General features: G+C 45.4%; 1 long non-coding RNA gene across 1 annotated transcript in view; it reads left to right on the top strand.

Moving 5' to 3' along the window:
• Positions 1–20398, top strand: part of LOC139165748 (uncharacterized) — a 61508-nt gene extending 41110 nt beyond the window's left edge. Inside the window, exons 4-5 of the long non-coding RNA XR_011558792.1 lie at positions 18623–18735; positions 20327–20398. This is a non-coding gene — a long non-coding RNA (uncharacterized lncRNA). The remainder of the gene's footprint in view (positions 1–18622; positions 18736–20326) is intronic.
• The last annotated feature ends 311 nt before the right edge of the window (positions 20399–20709 follow it).

Raw genomic sequence — 20709 nt, 5'->3', positions numbered from 1 at the left:
AACAACTAATAGGGAGGAAATTACTTGTCAAAATATTCATAGGCAACTATTGGGCATAACTCCTTGCTGAAAAGTCCAGAGACAGGCTTAAGTAAAGACCGTTCCTTTATTCAGCTCTTAAAAGGGAAGTGACAATCAGCGGGAACACGTCTGGCTTAACCTGGAGAGAAGCCGCTCTTTTATACATTTGCGGCTCCCGCCAAAAGAGAGCAGCCAGCGTCTGAGCCAATCAGGCGCGACTTCCTGTTTCCAGCTCAGACAGCGTTTCTCATGGAACCAACTATTTACATAGGATTCAACACCCCTCCCTCCTTAGTCAGAATACATCAATCAAGTAAGCCACGTGACGAAATCCTCCAATCTGCTCGGTCTACGCAGGGCTCGCTCCGACCTGCGCAGTTCATTTGAGTCCTCGCTTCCAAAGGTGGAGGTCGGTTCGCCTGTACTTCCCCAGTGCGGCTGGGGCCTAGTTTGGGCTCCGGCCCGCTGAGTTGATTGGGCAGGCACAACACCGATCTCTGAGGACGAAGATGGCTCGGCGTCGCTGGAGGACCCTTCCTGGCTCGATAGGTCCATTTGAATGTCCATTAAGGCGGGTTGCGCGTTACAGTCTATTAGAGTGGGAGAGTCTGTTTTAGCGGTTTGCTCAGGGGAGGTTTCAATTCGCTTTCGTACATGGTCAATGTGCCGCTTCCACATTCGACCGTCTTCCAATTTTACAATATATGTTTTAGGAGCAGTTTGTTGTACAATTGTTCCCTTCATCCAATTCAAACCCCCATCAAAATTCTTTGCAAAAACACTTTGACCCAAGTACAATTGTCTTTCAGGATTTACATACATAGGATTATGAGTACAATACCTTGGGTGTAATCTATCCAGTGGGGATCTAAGTTTCCTTCCCATTAGTATTTCAGCAGGGCTTATGTGTGTGTGGGAATTTGGTGTAATATGTTGTGTTAATAAAAATTGGTCCAGATGCTGTTGTACATCTCCAGGGCCTGACCTGCGCAATGCTTCTTTTGCAACCCGAACGTATCGTTCTGCCAACCCGTTAGCCCAGGGCGAGTAAGGCGAGATGAGAGCATGTCTGACCCCCAAGTTATCTAAAAATAATTCAAATTGCCTAGCTGTCAATTGGGGTCCATTGTCTGACACTAAGATGTCAGGACAGCCATGGGTGGCAAACAAATGGCGCAGAACCTTAATTGTGGCACTAGTGGTTATATTATTCATTGCAATGATTTCCACCCACTTGGAAAATGCATCTACCACTATTAAGAAATATTGTGACCCCACTGGCCCTGCAAAATCAATATGGACCCTGGACCAAGGCCCTGCAGGTTGTTCCCACTCTGCTGGAGTTGTTTTGGGGGGGTTTGGCCGAGACTCTTGACATGGATCACACTTGGCTATCCACTTTTCAATATCAGTATCCAGACCTGGCCACCATAAGTGCCCCCTAGCTAGACCCTTCATCCTGACAATACCAGGGTGGCCCACATGTAACATTGTGAGTACTTTGGTCTTTAGACTTTCAGGAATGATTACTCTATCACCCCACAACAGGCAACCTTTAACATATGACAATTCCAATCTTTTGGTTTTAAAATCACTTAAGTTAGTTTCTACAGAGTCATTCTGCCACCCCTTAAGTACACAGTTTACCACCTTTTTCAAAATTGGGTCTTGCTGCGTGTGCACAGCCACCTCCCTTGCTGTTGTTAGTGGGTTATCTTCGAATTCTATCATTAAAATATCAGCAGATGGGGCAGGGTCCTCTACTAACTCTGCCATTGGGCACCTACTAAGACCATCTGCGTGGTTGATGATTTTACCCCCTTTGTGAATGAGCTCGTACTGGTATCCTGAGAGAAACAAGGCCCACCTAATTAATCTTGGAGACATAAATGGGGGAGTTGTTGGGGGCTAAGAGGCTTATAAATGGGGGAGTTTGTTGGGGGCTAAGAGGCCTAGTAAAGGCTTGTGGTCGGTAACCAATTCAAAACTCCTGCCAAAGAGATAATTATGAAACTTCTTCACTCCAGCCACTAACGCTAGAGCCTCCTTATCTAGTTGGCTGTAATTTCTCTCAGTATTGGTCATTGTTCTGGAAAAGAAAGCAATTGGGGCCTCTGTATTATTTGGCAACACATGTGCCAAGACCCCTCCCACGCCATATGGGGACGCATCGCACGTAAGCCTGACGGGTAGTAAAGTGCTATACTGGACTACTACACTTGCGGAAGTTAACAACTGCTTTATTTGCAAAAAGGCTTCGTGCTCAGTTCTCTCCCATGTCCAAAGGGTTCCTTTCTGAAGTAGCTGGTGTAGAGGCTCTGCTGCTGTTGCCTTCTGTTTTAAAAAGACAGAGTAAAAGTTTAGAAGGCCTAAGAATGCCTGCAATTCTGTTTTATTCTGTGGCTCTGGGGCTTCCCTGATGGCTTTTAATTTTTCAGTAGTGGGGTGGATGCCTTCCCCATCGATTCTATATCCCCACACACATTTGTCAGGTTTGATTCTTAACCCTTTATCTTGTAGTCTATGTAATACTTCTCTTATTCTTTTGTTGAGTTGATTTTGGTTTTCTCCTGAAATTAAAATGTCATCAAAATAGGGAATGGTCCCTTTAATTCCTGACAACAAACGTTCCATTATGCTTTGAAAAATCCCGGGAGCTATGCTTACTCCAAATTGTAATCTGGTACATTTAAACGCACCCCTGTGGGTGACAATTGTCTGTGCGAGTGCTGTCGGTTCATCGACAGGGAGTTGCTGGTAAGCTTGGGCTAAATCGATTTTTGCGAACACTTTCCCTTCCCCCAGGGAGTGAAGGAGCTGTTGTACCACTGGAATGGGGTAAGGGTGATGTTGGAGGGCTTTGTTGAGCGTTGACTTATAGTCAGCGCAAACCCTCAAAGAGCCATCCAGCTCAGACAGCGTTTCTCATGGAACCAACTATTTACATAGGATTCAACACTTGCTGAACCAGGTGAAGGTAACCACCTTCACCTGGATCCGAGCCATGCCCATAAGTATGTGGGAGAAGCTCATCCTCCAATCCCAAAGGGAAATTGGATAAGGTGAGTCCCATGGGAATCCTCCCTCCAATCCCCGAGGTTACACCAACCTATAGTTCATGGGGAGAGGTGGCCCATCATCTTTGAAAAGATGCCCAAAATGAGAATGCACAGTTGCTCCTACTGCCCATTTCCGCCCCTTAGCTGCCAACCCCAGTGACCAAAGGGAAGCCAAATTGATCAAATGTATATCTACATTACGCCACACCCCCTAACCAGTCCATCCTTAACGGCAGTGTGGAACAGGCAAAAAACGGCCGCACACATAGGAGAGGCTGCAAAAAATTCCTATTCGGCTCCGAGGCGACCCTGTCCAGGCACGCTGTATGATAGAAGAGGGCGGGTGGGTGTTTGCTTCAGGATAGCTGAGGGAAAAAGGAGGAGGTTGCTTCAAGCCGCCCTTAAATAGGGTGGCTCAGGACATCCCTCTGAGCCCAGGAGGCACTGTGCTGACTTGGCGTGCTGCCAAAAGCCAAACTTCCAGCTGCAGCTGGAAGCCGGAAAGCACACAAGCACGGGCAGCATCTCTCCGGCTCCTGAGGGCAATTTCGGCCAGCGTTTTAAAATGCCGGCCGTGTATTTGTGTGAGAGGAAGAAAGCTCCTTTATCTTAACTACAATGCCCTTCATCAACATCCTAAAAAAGAACAATAAGTTGTGTTACGTCTCTTTGCTAAAAAAAATTTCTCTCTCTCTCCTGCATGCTGATTCTGTCTTGGTCTTCTGAGCACGGTGAATTCTAGTCACCAAGACCTCTTACAAAAAGAGGCAAAAGAAAACAATTGCCTCTTGGGTGGCAGAGTTTCAGTTTATAAATATTGTCAGCATTGGGGTTACGCTAGCATCTGTGACAACCTTAGGTTGACACTGGGGACACAATTGCCCAAGAATGTTAGTTTTCTCTAGGTAACTCAACACATCTTATGCACAGCTGGCCTGTGTGAGCCACAAGGCAAACTGTATATTACATATTTATGCAGCTTTCTTTCATGTTTGTTCTGCTTGCTGAAGTCATGCTGAACATGGAGGCTATTCCATTCTTCATCTCCTGCAGCTGCAATTAAAATGGATCACGGAGAGAAAGGGTAGGGACCGGCTGCCTCTCTTAGGAAATACTAGCCTAGACAGACCTACAGTATATTCAGAATGAGACAGGACAACTTTGTGTATTTTTATTAATTTAGGTGAATTGTAACAGGTTTCAGGCAAGTATATCTGGCTTTTGTCTGACAGAGGCAGGACAGAAATAATGGTCCATCAGGCTGATTCATTTGATTTAAAACATTTGCTTACAGGCAGACACATGCACAAATCCCCCCCTTTTTTAATTTAGCTATTCTAATATATACACAGGAAATGCACATTTTTAAGTAGAGCAAGTGTGTAACAATTGGGAAAATCATGCTTAAAAAAAACCCCTTGTGTAGCCGTAGACTGAAAAGAGTCAGGTTCAGATTTCCAAAAAGGTAAAGGTTTCTCTTTACCTTTACATGTGTTGGACTCTAGGGTATGGTACTCTCTCAGTTTCTTTCCTAAAGACAATTTCCATGATTATGTCACCAGCATTGCTATAAACCAAAGCCACACAGAACGCTGTTACCTTCCCACGAAAGTGTTACCTATTTATCTACTTGCATTTGCATGCTTTCAAACTGTTAAGTTGGCAGGAGCTGAAGCAAGTAATAGGAGTTCACCCCTGTTGCACCAAGCTCGGGTCTCAAAACTGAGTTCTTGCCTCTCTGGCTGACAAACTCAATGTCTTTAACCACTGAGACATCATGCCCTACCTCAAATTTCTACACAAACCAAAAACCAGAGGAAAAGAGGTGAATACTATCAGATGAATTTTTGAGCTTACCATTAACCTTTTCCAAAAGTCCAAATTCCAGTATCCCAGAGGTCATTTTTCAAGAGGCAACTGGACTTTCTGGTTTTTCTTTGAAAATGTTTCACTTTTCATCTAAGAGGTTTCTGCAGCACTGAAGAAGCTTCTTGGATGAGAAGCAAAACATCTTCAAAGAAAAATCAGGAAGTCCAGTTGCCTTTTGAAAAAGCACTTTGGGAACAGCCATGACCTAGATGAATGAGAATCTCCAGTGAATCCCATTGTTATTTTTTTAAACATGAGGATCCAAATGTATTCTTCCAATGAAATGTAGAGACTTCTCTATCAAAAAAAGTTAAAGCTCTGTGCAAGAATTCTAATGTAACCATTTTTTAAAAAAAATAAACAAATTTTCTTTAAAAGATAAAGGATATAACCTTTCCCTTGTTCTCCTCTCCTCTCCTCCCCTTCCTTTTCTGTTCAGATTCCTGCATGATTTAGAAAATAGTGCTGCTATACCACTTGAAAAAAGGTTAAACTATGGTCATATGGCAGTGGGAATGAAACAATACACATTTCAATAATGCAGATATGTCCTAAGATTAATTTTACCTGTCCACCACACTACGTTGGAAAACAAAGATAAATGTCTTTACAAAAACAATTTTTGATTTACCAAAAATCAAAAGTGACAAGGAAAACTACAGAATTGTCCTCATTATATAATCCAGGGATGCTACTGAAACACAAAGTCAAAATGAGAAATAATGGTTTCTCTTCTTGAAATCAGAATTTCTATCAAAGCAACAGGCTTTCATTATACTGATGATGGGGAAGTCACTGCTGTAGATATTTCTCTGTGTCATTTACTTGCCTAACAAAATATACCCTGTGTAGAGCATCTGGCTATCAATGAGCTTTTTGCTCTTTATGCAGTTTTCCATCTGGCCTGACTAAACAATTCCAAGGTTGCAGCAACTAGTTCAAGGTGACTCTGGCATTCTAGCATACATTACACTACTTAGGGCCTACAACCACCTTCAAATACATCAGCACATCATATAAATCTCCTCATGCAGATAAGTCTCTGAAACAATTTCTTTACTTTTGAACAAAGCAATCAAATACTGTGTAGTATGGGGAAAAAATATCACAAATGTGGAGCTGCATTTGATATGCAGGTGGGCATACATATTTCCATACGAATTACACCGTAAATCAGAATCACTTAAATACTAATTAAGTTGTCTCTTCAAGGTTATTTTATTACTCTGTACTTGCCTTTTTCTTTCCCTTTTGCACGAGAGCAAAATCTTATCTGATCTGTCAGATTCAAAAATTAAACCATAAGGGATACCTATTAGCACAACACTGCTGGCAGATTTATCTCAACAAAGCCACAATGAAATTTAAAAAGTGTGTCTAGGCCATTGACTCTAGAATGCCTGATCAATGCCCTCTGGTGGCTACTGCGGTATGAATAATGGGAGTCATGTATAATTTAGAAGTATATAAGTATAAATCTCTCTTAGTTTCTATCTATATAACTTTTACAGTATAATCCAACTTCATTAAACTCAATAAAACTTTTGCCCAGCCTTCCATTGGGAACTTGACTGTACTTGCAAAATGTATGTTTGTATATGAAACATTTGAAAAGCATTTTGCTTTTAAAAGAATATTTCATGCTTTGTAGGGTTATTTGATGAATTGTCATTACCATGGAAGTCATGATATCAAAATAAATGCAAGTTTAATTTTTCATGTTAACAAAAATCACATTAAAAAAAAATAAAAGTTAATAAACCACAAATCCATGGATTCACTTCAGATCAAAACGCTATCAATCCCTACTTTGTGTTGTCTTATCTGTCTTACCTGTCAATTATGTCTTCAACTTCAACCTCAATAATACATGGGCAAGCAATTGATACAAACTCAAAGTAAACTGCTCCAAACTCGGTTGCAGAAAATAGAATTTCAGCAACAGAGTGGTCAATGCCTGGAATGCTCTACGCCTGTTACAACCTTAAATCCTCACAGCTTCAACCTTAAACTATTCCTAAGAGGTCCATAAAGGAGGCGTGCATAAGCACACCAGTGTACCTACTGTCCCTGTCCTACTGACCCAATTTATTTGTATTCATTTCCTTTATTGCCCATGTTCATATTTATATCTGCTATTGGTAGCTGTTTGACAAACAAACGAACATTTTGTTCTAACATTTTTCTTCTTGTCTTCCATAACAAGCTTCTATACCAGTGTTGGCGAACCTTTTCGGCACAGAGTACCAAAGTGGGACCATGCATGGTGTGTGAAAGTGCCAGAAACTGGAAGTGCAGCTCCCCAGATGCATGTGCATGCCGATCAATTGGTCTTCTGGTTTCTGGTGCACATGCGCACGCGAAGACCACCTGGCTGGTGTACATGTACATGCTGGAATCGATAAGATCAATGGGTGATGGCTGGTATGCCCAGAGAGATGGCTCTGCATGCCACTTCCAGCATGTGTGCCATAGGTTCTCCATCGCAGTTCTATACTTTCTTTGGAATTACATAGAGAGAATAGAGAAATCAATAGAGAGTCAAGGATGATATTGCAAAGGTACTAGAGTTACTAAGTATTCGGCTTGGCCGGCTGGCCACCCAGCGAAGCAGTATACAAACACACACACACACACACACACACACACAGGAGCTTGCAAAAGGCAAGGTTATTTTTTATGTACAAATTGGCTTAAAGCTACAGGCATCACAACGGAATGTTAGTTTATGATTCAGAGGTCAGGGTTAATGGTTCAAGATGGCAACAAAAGTCTCTCTGACTCACTTCTGCCAATTATTCACTTGGCTTGAATGTCAGAATTTCAAAGTTGTTCAAAGTAAAAACTAGACCACGAAATGTCAATGTCTCTGTTTCTCTCTCAAATCCAAATGATAATTTCCCACACCGCCTTTTGCAGCCCTTCCCTTTTTAACCCTGCTGTGGCTTCCTTGATTGCTGACAGCTGTGCCTTAAAATCTCCATCTGTGTCTGCAGAGCTGCTCCTGGCATCCCAGTATTCTACACACCCTGACATTTAGGATGGGATCATCCATCACCCCTTCCTCATCTGACTCAGATGAGGCTCTGACTGGAGATCCTACAGGCTCTGCAGATCTTACTGCCTCACCTTCCACATCAACCTCACCGTCCCCTTCACTGTCTGACTCCTTGTTAAACCATAGAGGTCTTCTTTGATCTGACGAACCCGGGTCCTCTGAGTCAAAATCAGTGGCCAGAAGAGCTGGCCGTGAGCCAACCACAACACTAAGAAATGGTGCCCTTTGACAGTCCTAACCAAAATAATGTTAATAGATCTTGCCATAGATTGTTCATATTTTTTGCTATTGGCATTCTAATTGCCTTCTCAGGAAATCTAAGAACTGTAGTCATGGTTTCCTTTGGGAATTTTTACTTGGCAGAATTTGGACACCAATCCTGAATTATTGATCAGAGGAGCAAAAGGCCCTACTCTAACAAGTTGAATTTCTTTATGCCTGTGTAGAAATCTATGAATAGACCTCCAGAGCATATATTCATAATATCCCATGCTGGATATTAAGCAATGCTATTTATTAATTTTAATTACTATAGAGTCTGTTTTGCAGCTATTGAAGGAATAATATCACCAAAAAGGCTTCAAGAATTGTTAACTTAATCCTACGTAGCTTCTGCTCCACAATCTCACACTACTAACCAGAGCATACAAAACTTTCACCAGACCTATCCTTGAATACAGCTCAATAGTCTGGAATCCACACCACATTTAAGACATAAACACTCTAGAAAATGTCCAGAGATACCTTACCAGAAGAGCCCTTCACTCCTCCACTCACAACCGAATACCCTATGAAACTAAACTTACAATCCTAGGTTTAGAAAGCTTAGAACTAGGTTGCCTTAAACATGATCTAAATATAGTCCATAAAATCATATGCTACAATATCCTTCCCGTCAACAACTATTTCAGCTTCAACCACAAAAAAACACAAGCATACAACAATACAAACTTAATGTAAACCGTTTCAAACTAGACGGCAGGAAGTATGACTTTAGTAAACATCTAGTTGATGCATTGAACTCACTACCAGACTCTGTAGTATCATCTCCTAACTCCCCAAACTTTACCCTTCAACTATCCACTGTTGACCTTTCCCGGTTCCTAAGAGGTCAGTAAGTGGCATACATAAGAGCACCAGCGTGCCTTCCATCCCCTGTCCTAATGTTTCCTTATATTTTTTTTTACTAATATTATGTATATGAATATTATTATATCTGTTGTGGTTAGCTCTGGCCCAGCTCCTGCCCCAACGATTGTGGATGTGGATGTGGGGGAAACATCAAAATGTCATAGGCCTGTTTTGCTGCCGACGGAGTCGGCCGGTGAATTATCCTCTGAATAAGGAAGTGTCGGTGAGATGGAAGAGGGGGACTTGGCAGACAGCCCAGGAAGAAGCCAATCCTCCTTATCTTCATTAGATTTTGATGATGAAACAATGATAGACCCATGCATTCCACACAATTCCACTTTTGCTTTCAAAATTAATTTTTATGCCATTGATCTTGAACCATTTTTACAACTATTCTATAACTGTTCCAGCCTACCTTATGTCCATAACTTTTTAGTCACAGTTCAGGACACTCAGTCACTATGAAAACTAATGTCCAACACAGGTCATAGAGTGAAAAAGCAGACACATGTTTGCAATTAAATGGTTCACCTTAAAAATGTTTCCATTGCTCAATTGCTGAAGTCTAGTGAATCTTAATATGCTTCTGGAAATCTTGAGGCTACATGTGGCTGATTTTTAAAAAAAAAAAAATCACAAGAGGTTTTCAAAATCAGAAGTAGCTTTTCAGGGCATTCTTTAAAAATATTTGGTCTGTGCTGTATCTATTTTCAATTCTAGGTGCATATCTGTGTCATAATAGCTGTTATTTACTTTCTTCTGAAATCAAATATGAGGATAATGGTAGCTATTGCTTTAAAGAAACTGAAGTATTATTTGAAATGGTCAAGATATATTCAACTCATGAATCATAAGTGACCTCATCTAAATTAATACTTTTACCTTTCGCATCAAGGAAGCTCACAGTATGTGGTATCAGGAAGTAACATAAAATGTCTGTCAAACATGGCCAATAATTGCTTAGTTTTCTGAATCATAATTAACATCATTTGCAGGATAGATATATCTAGCTTTCCTGAAGGTTAATTGGATTTAGATCACTGAAATATAATTTATATCTGATAGATATAATTTGGATGAATCACACATTTCCTCCCCCTCCAAAAAGTTTGAGTGGTATATGGTTAATTAAAGGGATATTGAAACATTTGACTACAAAGTAGTTTAATCTATGCTTCCACAAAGAAACTTAAAAAGAATCATCCAGATAACCTCTGGAGATATTGAAAAAAGCCAATACAAATACAGGGAGTTAAAATGGATATGGTAGGTCAAGTATTTGAATTGTAGTCCATGACTTACTGTGAAATGGCAGCATAATTTATTAGGTACGGGGGTTTCTGCACAATGGAAAGCGATCTCCTCTCGTGTTAATTCAGACACAGAGATTTTCCTTGATCCACTTTACATAGTGAGGAAAATCCATAAATTGTACAAGAAAATAAGGCTGTATGGATGGCCTTGCTTAGATTAAAGCTAAGAATCCTACAAAATTCTGATCAAAGGACAAAAAGGAGCAATGAAATTAATTAATGTACTGGATTAACAAAAGAAGCTTCTGCAAAGTTTTCAGATATTCTCAACTTTTAAAAGACACATGGTATCTAGTTGTTTTGCCAAGGTAAATGAAATGGATTCTGAATTTATATATTTTATATATTTTATATCTTGAGAAATATGTGGGTTTATTTTTTCTTAATCCGTTAACAATCTCCGTCATGTTTCAAATGATAAGAGTTATGCTAAATACAACAAAAAGAATGCAGAGCTCGGGTGGCAGGTGAATTCAAAATTTAAACTCTCTCTTTCTTGGATTTCTTTGAAACTACACTCTGGATTAAGTTTAAGCCTGTACAACAATATATTCATATCAGATTGAATATGAGGACTGTCTCTCTAATCCAGAATATGAATAAAGCAGATTCTTAGATAATGCAATCCAAGCTGTGAATTAAACACAACTCATTTTCAAACCACTTGCCTGAATACATAAAGGAAAGACTCCATATATTCATATTTTGTTTCTACATTAAGCTCTATGCACAGACAAATCACCAAGTGAAATTTTAGATAACTTTAAATCATTACTGTGGCCTGGACTAGGCTAGCCGCCCTGAGTCTGCGGAGAGGGGCGGCATACAAATCCAATTAATAATAATAATAATAATAATAATAATAATAATAATAATAATAATAATAAATGATTACCAGTCAGTTTTTCATGTAAGTTTTATCTTCTCAAACAAACTTAGTTTTGCAAAGATCTTGGGACAACATACATCAAGGAAAAGCATTAGTAGCAAGAATCTGCAGTTTTATCATGACTCATAGTTGCGGCGCAGGCGGAGTAATAGTCGGACACAAGGTGTGGGTATAATGGGGTCACTTTTATTCAAACAACTCAACTTAACTTCTTTAACCGATTAACTTATTTAAACAATTAACCCCACATGACCTGCAGGGTGCATAAATCAAATGGGGGCGGAATTAACTTTTAAGCCAATTCAACAGAGCAACACTCGGGCGAAAACTCCTTAAAACTGGGTGCGGGTCTTGGTAAACTACACCTGCCCCCTGCACCGTTACCACGCCACCCATGGCGTGTGGGATGGCTCGCTACTGGTCTATGTTAATCACCAGCAAGCGAGCCACAGGAGCGACCCCCTCCCCGAACCCAAGCCGGTCGAGCCCTGTAATCCGAGAAGGAGCTCGCCCCTCACCTCAGTAGAGGTGCCCCTAAAGGAGATCACCAGTTGCTATTTACTTTATTTTCCGCCCCCTATCGGCCACCCCTCCCCCCAGTGACCCTAAGGGGGAGGGCGCTAGTTGGTGGGGCCACCCCCTAACCACACTCCCACGCACAGAGTGGAGTAGGCGAAAAAACAATCGCAGCTCGTCCAATTCTGCTGCGACTGCAAAAAATTCCTACTCGGCCCCCGGAGGGCGACCCATCATATGCACCCTGTAACAGAGGGAGGGTGGGCGGGTGCCTCACGCTGATCCGGGCGAGACTGCTGCGCCATGAGGCAGCCCCCTTATATAGGGCTGCCTGGCTCGCCCGGCCAATCGGTGCACACGCACCACACCACGTCATCACGGCACCCCTTACCACGTGGGTGCCGTGGCTCCGCCCCCAACATGGCGGCCTCCTCTCCCGCCGATCGCCGCAAACCCCATCGGCCGATAAGTCGGCCGTGGGAATTGCGGCGCAGGCGGAGTAATAGTCGGACACAAGGTGTGGGTATAATGGGGTCACTTTTATTCAAACAACTCAACTTAACTTCTTTAACCGATTAACTTATTTAAACAATTAACCCCACATGACCTGCAGGGTGCATAAATCAAATGGGGGCGGAATTAACTTTTAAGCCAATTCAACAGAGCAACACTCGGGCGAAAACTCCTTAAAACTGGGTGCGGGTCTTGGTAAACTACACCTGCCCCCTGCACCGTTACCACGCCACCCATGGCGTGTGGGATGGCTCGCTACTGGTCTATGTTAATCACCAGCAAGCGAGCCACAGGAGCGACCCCCTCCCCGAACCCAAGCCGGTCGAGCCCTGTAATCCGAGAAGGAGCGCGCCCCTCACCTCAGTAGAGGTGCCCCTAAAGGAGATCACCAGTTGCTATTTACTTTATTTTCCGCCCCCTATCGGCCACAGCAGGGGGTGAAATTTTAATTTATTCCCCCTGCTCCCCCCCTGCACATAGATGTGCAGGCACCTCTGCAGGTCCGCTATAAATTTATCGTTCCCTCTGTCGGTCAAGTGTACCCCGTCCTGTCTATACAAGTCTATTAGGGATGCCCTGATGTCTGGATGGTCTATCACTCCACCCCCGGCCTGAACTACCCACTTCTTAACCGCTCTGTTTACCCTCTTCCTGGCCCTATCCACCGCCATAGGGATTCTAGCCTGCCGCCAACTCCTCCTTGGCAGGATGTTGGACCACCACACACACGTATCTGGCCACCGCTCCCAGATCACTTGCAAGCCCTCCCAAATGTGCCACAGCAGATCGACACCTGTCATCGATCCCAGATCGTTCCCACCAACGTGCAAAACCAAACAGCCCGGCACCCCTTGCACCTTCCCACTGTTGAATAACAGGGGAAGAACCTCGCGCCACCGTAGGCCTCGACGGCCCAGCCACTGAACAACCACTCGATGATCCATCTCCAGCTGCGTGCCGGGCGTCGTCTCACGGGCCCTCCTCTCGGCCCAGTACACCATGCTGTGGCCACATATCAGGATTCTGCGGTGCCTGCCATGTATTCGTTCTAGAGGAAGGGAGGAAGCAGAGCAGCATCAGAAGTGGCGGCCCCGGCAAGACCCCCCCCCACCCCACTCACCTAAGGGCGGATGTACGTCCGGAAGGCCCCAGATCTCCAGCGGCCCACTGTCTTTATATCCAGCCTGCTGAAACCTTCGACTGCTGCCAACGATGCTGCACCTATCCTGAATGAGTGAGTCCCGTAACGCCTGGGATCCAAGCCCAGCCTTGCCAGCGCCTTGGACGTGACGGCCCAGAATTGGTACCTGGTAAGGGGTTCGCCGGACACATGACAAAACAGAAAGCCCGGCTCTTTGCCCCTATGGGCCCAATACGCCACCAGAGCCGCCACCGGGCACACCCTACGGTTGTTAGCCCGGGAAAGTCGGACCGTCACACCTCGACCCCTTTGGTCGGTCTTGGACCGTCTAAGCCTCAGGGACACCGAGCTCCTACTTAATTTGATATCCCTCGTGGTAAATGCCTGGCCGGAGCTATCGGCTCGGGAAGCTGCAAGAACCTCACTAACCCAAAAAGCCCCGAAAAACAAGGTCACCGCAGCCGCGTGGTACAGTGATGCCTCATACTCAGAGCAGCAGAGCCGGCCCACAGCTCATAAAGCCCCATCAGGTGGGCGAGCTTTAGGGGACGCCTGCTGTCACCCCGGGCCTGACCTTTCTCCCTAATCCAACCCTCCAATGTCTTCCTAATCCTGAAATCCCCTGTGGTGTCCAAAAAGCCCCGTGACTTGGCCACGAAGGCCAAGCCAGCAAGCTTGCCCCTAATCGTCCGGGCAGACAACCCACGGCGGCAGTTAAGTGCGCAGAATTCGAGCAGGTGTTCCACCGGGGCAGGCCAAAGCTGATCGTATCTCCTATCATGACGAAAAGCCCAAAATTCCCTACCTGCCCGCTGGTATGATCTCCTGGTGCTTGGGGCTATGGACAAATCCATGGCCTTGCTTACGTCGGCCCTCCAATCAGCCACAGATGCTGTGGGGCTGCTTCCGGGTGCTCCTCGGCCTGTGGGGCAAGCAGCCGGAACCTAGCCAACTGCCCCCTTGACAGTGCATCCGCCACCCCGTTTCTTACCCCTGGAACGTGGTGGGCCCGGAAGAGCATGTTATTGGCTAGGCATCTCGCTACCATATGCCGGACCAAACCCATAACCCGTTCATTTCTAGAGGAGAGTGTGTTCACTACGTGTACTACCGCCATGTTGTCACACCAAAAGTGGACCGTTCTCCCGGCAAAACTGGTGGCCCACAGCTCGATGGCCACGACAATTGGGAATAGCTCCAAAAACGTCAAATCCCTGCAGACGGCCTCACCGTGCCACTCCTGCGGCCAGTCAGCCCGAAACCATTTGTCCTGCCATACCACACCAAAACCGGTCGTGCCCGCCGCATCGGACTTCACCTGAAAGTCCGCTTTCAGCAGCATATCCTGTCTCCACAATGACACACCGTTGTACACGTCCAGAAACCTTTGCCACACCCCGAGGTCCTCCCTAACGCTCCTCGACAACCTGATCCTGTGGTGCGGTTTCGTCAAGCCAACCGTCGCCCTATACAGTCTAAACATAAAAGCCCTACCTGGCGCTATCACTCGACAAGCAAAATTTAACAGGCCAGCCAGCTCCTGAACCTGCCTAAGAGTCACCTTCTTAGCGGCTCGGGCAACCCTCACCGCATCCTTGAGTCTCGTCAGTTTATCATCGGGTAGCCTACACGTTTGCGCAACGGAGTCCACCTCGATGCCTAAAAATGTCAGTCTGGTCGAAGGCCCCTCGGTTTTTTCGTGAGCCAAAGGTACGCCTAAATCCAAGCATAAATCCTGAAAACCTGTCATTCCCCGCTGACAGTCGTCGGAACCCGCCGGCCCGGCGAAAAGAAAGTCATCCAAATAGTGCACGACAGACGCAATGCCTGTACCTTTAACATGTGCCCACTCCAAAAATGAACTAAACTTCTCGAATAGTGAGCAGGACACTGAACAACCCATTGGCAAGGCCCTATCAACAAAGAACCCGCCATCAAACTGAAAACCTAACAGGTCGAAATCCCCCGGGTGAATAGGCAAAAGCCGAAATGCCGATTTGATATCACATTTTCCCATCAGCGCCCCTACTCCGCACGCCCGGACCATCGCGACAGTCGTCTCGAATGGTGTGTAGCGTACCGAGCATAGCTCCTCGGGAATGTGATCGTTCACCGATTCACCAGGGGGGAAAGACAGGTGATGTATGAGCCTGAACTCTCCCGCGGCTCTCTTGGGCACCACCCCGAGTGGGGACACCTGCAGGAAGGGCAGGGGGGCTCCGAAAAGGGGCCCAAAACCCGGCCCTCACGCACCTCCCTCATAATTTTGTCCCGCACTACGTGGCCCATACCTGCCACCGACCTCAAATTATCCGCCAGGCAGGCCCTACGCGGCCCCCTGTATGGGATCCTGAAGCCCGCGGAAAACCCCGCGAGCAGAAAATCAGCACCTTTCTTGGGGTGGTAGCCGGTGAGCCAGTACTTCAACCTGTCCAACCTAACGGGGGTTGGGCCCCTTACTTTGAGCTCCTCCCGGTTGGGGTTTGGCAGGGGCCCCGGCGTCTTTGGAGCCGGCCCCTCCCCTTCCCCTGTAACAAGCGGAGGTCGGGTGCCTGCCATTGCACAAGGCGCAGGCGTGGCGAAAACGGCAATATGACCTTGAACAGGCCCCCCTGGCGCCGTACTCGTAACAGTACGGCGGGCCACGAAAGGACGAACCCGCCGTGCTACGCTGGCCGGAGGCCGGGGTCCCCGTGCCCACCGCCGGGCGGGGAAGAGTAGCCTCCTTGCCAGGCGTCAAAAGCAAATGACCAGTGGGAGTCCGCCCACTGGCCGGGGTCGACGCTTGCTGCGTGGCCTGAAGCCACAAATCATTATGCCTCATATCCCAAGGCCAATGTCTATTGTGGGCGGCGAACCTACGAAAGGTCTCGTCATATTGCTTCCAAGCCTCGCCCCCAAACTCCTGATAAGCCTTCAGAATCATGTTCATGTACAAGATGAGCTCATGGGTCTTATGGACGTCATCTTCCACAACCACAGAGTGGTAGGCCAAAAATGCATACGCCCACGCCAGAATGCCCTTGTCCATTTTGGTGTCCTTTGGGTCATCTGACCCCTTCTTGCCCTCTTTATCCCTATCCTTTTTAGACTTCTCCGGTAGTAAAATCTGAAAAATGTCAACATAAGCGCCACGCCAAATCTTACGCTTGAGGGCCTGGGACATGTGCATACTGAGCGGAGTGTCCGGGAGGCCAGGTGCGAAAGGATTATCGCTGTCAAAAGAGGTGCTGGTGGACCCAGAGGTGGTCGACCCAGAGCTATCCTTCGAGGTATCCCTCTTCCTCTTGTGCCTCCTGGCCAACTCCCTTCTACGCCCCCTCCTCCAAACCTGAGCAGCCGTGCGCGAGCGCCAGGTCCTATGAGCCCCACGTGTCGTGCGTTTAGCAGCCCGTAGCCTGCCGCGAGGCCCCCTTGGGAGGGACCACTGGTGCCTAGGCACAGGGCACTCACCCCAGTGAGAAGAGTCATCATCTGCGTCCTCGGAGCCGGACACCGTTCTCCTGGCCTTCTTCCGCCTGCTTTTCTGTTTTGCGCGCCGAGTCCCCCGCGCTCTCCGTGGGCTCTCTGCTGACTCCGATGAGCTCCGAGACCCCTCTGCATTGGCAACGCACGTGGCTTGGCCCCGCTGGGACCTGCCTCGCTTCTTTGGCCTCTCATCAAGTTTCTCAAGCAAGGAAGACAGTAGATGTGAGGAAACCGAAAGTGAATCCCCCTCCTCCTGCTCCCTCCTGGCAGGCCTTGCAGCGGGGGCCTCTACCCCAGACAGACCCGTTTCCGATCCGCTGAAGGCCCCCTCCTCCGCCCCAGTGGCCTCACCTGATCCCCCCAGTGCTTCCACCGGTAGGGCCCGGCCCTGGCGGCGGCCCCTCGCCCCTAATGAGGCTCCCCTTCGGCCCACTGTGCGCCCCCGGGGGCTCACCTTCCCCCTGGGGCTGCCCTCATCAACTGGCCTCCTGGCCAGCCTTGCCCCCGGGGCCTCATTCCATGTTCGCTTGGGGGCCCGCTTTCTACCGGTGCGGCGTGGCTCGATGGGGGGGTGCCTAGCCCTCTGGTCTGCCCCCCCGTAGCCCACTGCCGGGCCCCCGAACGACTTCTCCCACCCCCGCCATATACCGCAGCCCAAATGCGCCTCCAAACCCTGTGGGGGGTGTCGCCGAAGCGAACTGAGCCTCCAGCCGCCGCTCGCGGCTCTTCAGGCCTTAAAAAAGGCTGCGTGTCCCACGTGGATCGGCTGCTTCGCCGGCCTCCAGGCCTATGACGCAGGTCGCCGGAGCCGGCAGCAGCAGCAACCTCGCCTCACGCTGATCCGGGCGAGACTGCTGCGCCATGAGGCAGCCCCCTTATATAGGGCTGCCTGGCTCGCCCGGCCAATCGGTGCACACGCACCACACCACGTCATCACGGCACCCCTTACCACGTGGGTGCCGTGGCTCCGCCCCCAACATGGCGGCCTCCTCTCCTGCCGATCGCCGCAAACCCCATCGGCCGGTAAGTCGGCCGTGGGAAGTGTCCTTGATGTTTCTGAGAAAAAAATTCCATGCATTCCAGGAAATTCCTCAGCAAGAGTGAAGAAACCAAGATTAGGCTGCCCACAACATTCTCTCCTGCCCTAGTTTCACCTGATGTCAATGATGGAAGCTTGGTGTTTAAATGAACCCTCTTCATATAATTTATTCCCTAGTTACAGGTAAGAAGAAAAGACAGTGTTTATAGAGGATAAATGGGAAAAATGTACTTCATTTATTTTTATTTTATTTTGCGTGTCTGAACTGCCCATTTCCCAAGATAAGAGACTGGGTTGTGAAAAAATGTCAGACTATAAAAAAACCTGTACATAAAAGTTAAAATGATAGAATTAAATTTTCTTTTTCTTTCTTTCTTTCTTTCTTTCTTTCTTTCTTTCTTTCTTTCTTTCTTTCTTTCTTTTTTTGTTTCTTTCTTTCCTTCTTTCATTCCTTCCTTCCTTTCTTCCTTCTTTTTTTCTTCCTTCCTTCCTTTCTTTCTCTGTTTCTTTTTTTTGTGGGAGAGCTCTCAGGGCACCAACAAGCCCCATGTTTATTTGCACCTTTGCACTCCCTAGATGAGAACTATGTTTTAATTTATTTTCAGAAATCTGGAGACCGAAGGCTTGCCATACCCCCAAGGGGGAAAATATTCTGCATTGCGAGAGGAACAACAGAGAAAAAAACATTCTCTAGATTCCGGAATCTCTGTCTGATCAGGTGGGACAATCAATGAAATGGGACAAAAGCAATTTCTTAAGTAACTTGGCCCATTCCTTGTAGGGCTTTAAATGTCACAACCAATACCTTGAACTAGATGGGGTAGCAAACTTTCACAAAATGCAACTCACAGAGCAGAGGTATTACATGTGACTTTGGGAGGGCACTCAATATAGTTATCATACCAGCTGAAAAAGGAGAAAGAGAAGAAATTGATAAGTATTTCAATAGTTCTATTCAGAAAAGGGCATAACTGGCACTCAACATGGAGGTTTTCCTGTCTTGGTTGCCACCCATTCTTTGAGGAGAAGCTGTGAATCTAAAAGGAACTCCAAATTACACACTGGAGTGTCTAGAGTAGCACAAACCCATTCAAACAATGCAACTCCATCCAAGACACTTGATAAATTATTTGATATAATGGGCCCTGCCCACAGGCACTCCATTATTCCCTTAGTTTTATCTAGTCTAAGACACCAATGAATTTTAAACTTAATACCAGTGAATTTTGGACCAGCATTTTGAACTTAATTACCAGAATTTTATCCCAAATTAGCAAATTAAATTTGACCATCTCAAGTTAATAGCATTTCTCTTAGTTAATACAAATTCCAACATCTGCAATATACTATATAATAAACACTGCTATTAATTAGATGATATATAAAACTTATCTTGTTCATTGAACTCTCATGATTAATTTCTTTATGTGTTAATGCTTTACTGATTTTCCACCAATTCATTTTACTTTTTGGTGAAAAGGGTTATGAGTTATTTTGCATACAATGGATTACAGATTAGTCATAACAGAAGCGGAAGTTAGAGATTAAGTGGGGGACCCAAGTTGATAATTACTACGCAAGCATTTGAAAATGATGTTTTAAAACGTGGGTCAACATGAGCAAAGCATTTCTCTTTGAAGTATGAAAGCAGCCACATCCTTTGCAATATTCATGTGACTTCTTCAAAGGGAATTTGCCTGCTTGTGTGGATATACTGCTTCCTTGTTTCACTGGGACTTCCAATAAAAGTAGATGCAGACACACTCAGACAATTAGATCACTTTATAGTTACTACATAATTCTTAGTTTGTCCACTAATATTTATTAAAAATAACATGGTAAAACTAAAACAAATAAGTACATTAGATAAATTATATAAATAGGGTACAAATAAGTACAAATAGTCATAGGGTACAAATTTACCATATTTTTCAGAGTATAAGACACACTGGAATATAAGACAGACCTGATGATTTATTAAAAAGAAAAAGGTGTAATATGGGTATAGAAATTATTAGGAATATGGATTTGGGCACCTTTTTGATATAATTGTAGGTATATGCATTGACATTTGTATGAATATATGTGTTAAAAATAAAAAAACTTTTTTTTAAAAAAAAAGACCTTAGTTTTGGGGAAAGAAAATAGGGAAAAAATAATTTGCCTACCAGATATTCATCTATCTAGTCCTTAGTCTAGTCAGCTTCAACAAATTAGTTTGCTGGTTTTGAGCACATATGTTTGCTTTTTATCTCCTCGTCGGGGGAAAAAAACAGTTTCTAAAACACTTCACTCCTCTCTCTCTTCAGCAAGAGAAACAATGGGAAAAGCAGGCAAAGGGAAGATCACTTTGCTATCAAGTACGGGAGATCGCTTCACTGGCATTAGGGCTGAAAAAAGGCTTCTAAAGCCCAGAAGCCCAGCTGATTGTTGAGGGAGAAGCTATGAAAAAAGCAGGAAAAGGGAAGATCGCTTAACCAGCAAAGCACAGAAGATCACTTCACTTGTTAGCATCTCATTAGAGCTGGAAAAAAAATTGACAGCAGAAAAAGACCTCATGGTCCATCTAGTCTGCCGTTTCCTGTATTTTACCTTAGGATGGATATATGTTTATCCCAGGCCTGGTAAATTCAGTTACTGTGGATTTACCAACACGTATGCTAGAAGTTTGTTCCAAGCATCTGCTATTCTT

This window comes from Erythrolamprus reginae, chromosome 3 (assembly GCF_031021105.1).
Source record: "Erythrolamprus reginae isolate rEryReg1 chromosome 3, rEryReg1.hap1, whole genome shotgun sequence".
Lineage (NCBI taxonomy): Eukaryota > Metazoa > Chordata > Lepidosauria > Squamata > Dipsadidae > Erythrolamprus > Erythrolamprus reginae.
The sequence above is the reverse complement of the archived record's forward strand: the minus strand, read 5'-3'. Positions and strand labels throughout refer to the sequence as shown.